Here is a 2,889-nt window from a genome sequence, read left to right on the forward strand (position 1 = left end):
CAGGTCTGCCCTGCTGCATAGGTGGCTTCAGAACCCGGGAAAAGAGACTGAGGCGGAGGAACTGAGACGTTTCGCACTCCAGGTATTGAGCCCCTCGAAGGTACGTTTGTCTCCATTCTCCCGGAGGAAGCCCGACGGGCAGTCGCTTCTGTGTTCAGAAGTAGCGTGTCGCCGCTGGGAACGGTGTGCTGAACTCTGTGGGGCTCGCCCCCAGCCTGTTAAGTTCTCCTGTAATGCCCTTGAGACAAAAACAAAAAAAAAATTCCAGAAGCTTTTCTGGAAAGACAAAGTTTAAGATATGAAAGGAAGGTGTCTGAGGACAGCTCAGTAACAGTCCAAAACGAAATGAAAAATGAAAATGCCATGTCCTAAGAGCAAGAATGTTTACATTTCAGTTCATTGGTGTTTTATTGCTTCAGGTTTCATCATTATGTACTTTTCTGTGAACCTCGTTTTGAGGTCACTGGGCTTTAGCCCTTTTGAAGTTGTATTCAATTATGGGAGTTCCCAGAATGCATATACAAAAAAAGTCATATCAATCTCTGCTATTCTTACTAAACGATGATGAAACACATTCTTAAAATTAGTAGACTTGATAATCCAGTTTATATTACTGGCATTCTTTTTACGATTAGTGTACAAGTCACAGATATTGTGCACTGTAGTAAAGCACAATGGGAATTAGTTGTTCTTTTACATTTATTCACATTTCTAAACACAAAACCGTTCGGATTAGTCTTGTATTGTTAGGTTCAGTAATAAACAGCTGTTTATTCAGATGACAGAACAGTACTGAACTAAGCTTCAAACTTAGCTCAGTATTGTCTATCTTAAAACTCTAAGCTTCAACACTTGATTCAGTATTGTCCTGATATTTGAATAAACAACCCCCCAAAAAATTTTTGAGACAGCGTCTCACTCTGTGGCCCAGGCTGGAGCACAGTGGCACGATGTCAGCTCACTGCACTTCTGCCTCCCAGGTTCAAGTGATTCTCCAGTCTCAGTCTCCCAAGTAGCTGTGATTACAGGCACACACCACCAAGCCCGACTAATTTTTGTATTTTTATTAGAGATGGTGTTTCTTCATGTTGGCCAAGCTGGTCTGAAACTCCTGACCTCAGGTGATCCTCCTACCTCGGCCTCCCAATTTGCTGGGATTACAGGCCTGAGCCACTGAGCCCGTTCGGTTTTTAACATTTTGTACAGTTTGTTATGTGGAACCACAGATTTTCAAAGTTTACAACTGTGAATTTGTGTCAAATCTCAAATGCAAGTCAGAGACACGTTTTGAAAGGCAAAAAGAAGAGAAACCCCATTTCAAATCTGAATTAGGGGGCTGGGAATGGTGACTGACCTCTGTAATCCCAGCACTTTGGGAGGCTGAGGTGGGCGGATCACTTGAGGTCAGGAGTTCAAGACCAGCCTGCACAACATGGTGAAACCCCCAACTCTACTAAAAATACAAAAATTAGCTGGGTGTGGTGGCACACGCCTGTAATCCCAGCTACTTGGGAGGCTGAGGCAGGAGAATTGTTTCAACCCAGGAAGCAAAGGTTGCTGTGATCTGAGATCATGCCCTGCACTCCAGCCTGGGCGACAGAGTGAGACTCCACCTCAGAAAAGAAAAGAGAAAAGAAAAAAGGTTTGAAGTACCAGCCAAGCAAACAGTAGCACATTATAGAAAACTTTCTCTTCTTTTTTGCTAAAAAGCAACCGCAAAAAGTTAGTTTTTCTGATAAAACATTACTGACACAAACCCTTTATGTATAATTGTGAATACAGAGAATGAATGTTAAAAGAATTTGTTTACAAGTTCTGTTCAGAGTAGAGGATGAGAAAAAGAAAAAAAATTATAATAAAAAAAATAGTCCGGGCACGGTGGTTCACACCTGTAATCCCAACACTTTGGGAGGCTGAGGTGGGCGGATCACAAGGTCAGAAGTTCGAGACAAGCCTGGCTAACATGGTGAAACCCCATCTCTACTAAACATACAAAAATTAGCTAGGCCTTGTGGCAGGCATCTGTAATCCCAGCTACTTGGGAGGCTGAGGCAGAGGTTGCGGTAAGCTGATATCGTGCCATTGCACTATAGTGCCTGGGCAACAAGAGCGAAACTCCGTCTGAAAAAAATTTATAATAATAATAATAATAATATGTTGGCTGGATGGCTGGACACAGTGACTCATGCCTGTAATCCAAATGCTTTGGGTGAATTGCTTGAGCCCAAGAGTTTAAGACCAGCCTGGGCAACATGGGGAGACACTGTCTCTACAAAAAAATAAAATAGGCCAGGCACAGTGGCTCACGCCTGTAATCCCAGCACTTTGGGAAGCTGAGGCAGGCGAATCACCTGAGGTCCGGAGTTCAAGACCAGCCTAATCAACATGGAGAAACCCCGTTCCTACTAAAAGTACAGAATTAGCCAGGTGTGGTGGTCCGTGCCTGTAATCCCAGCTACTTGGGATACTGAGGCAGGAAAATCTCTTGAACCCAGGAGGCAGAGGTTGCGGTGAGCAGAGATTGCACAATTGCACTCTAGCCTGGGCGACAGAGCGAAACTGTGTCTCAAAAAAATAAAAAAATAAATAAAATGAAATAAATAGCTGTCCATGGCGGTATGCACCTGTGGTCCCAGCTATTTGGGAGGCTGAGGTGGGAGAATTGCTTGAGCCCAGGAGCTCAAGGCTGCAGTGAGCCATGATTGCACCACTGCAGTCCAGCCTGGGCAACAGAGTGAGACTGTTTCAAAATAAATAAATAGGCCAGGCGCGGTAGCTCACGTCTGTAATCCCAGCACTTTGGGAGGCCGAGGTGAGTGGATCGCTAAAGGTCAGCCATTCGAGACCAGCCTGGCCAACGTGGTGAAACCCCATCTCTGCTAAAAATAC

Source organism: Colobus angolensis, unplaced genomic scaffold, assembly GCF_000951035.1.
Source record: "Colobus angolensis palliatus isolate OR3802 unplaced genomic scaffold, Cang.pa_1.0 Scaffold49, whole genome shotgun sequence".
In the NCBI taxonomy this organism is placed as follows: domain Eukaryota; kingdom Metazoa; phylum Chordata; class Mammalia; order Primates; family Cercopithecidae; genus Colobus; species Colobus angolensis.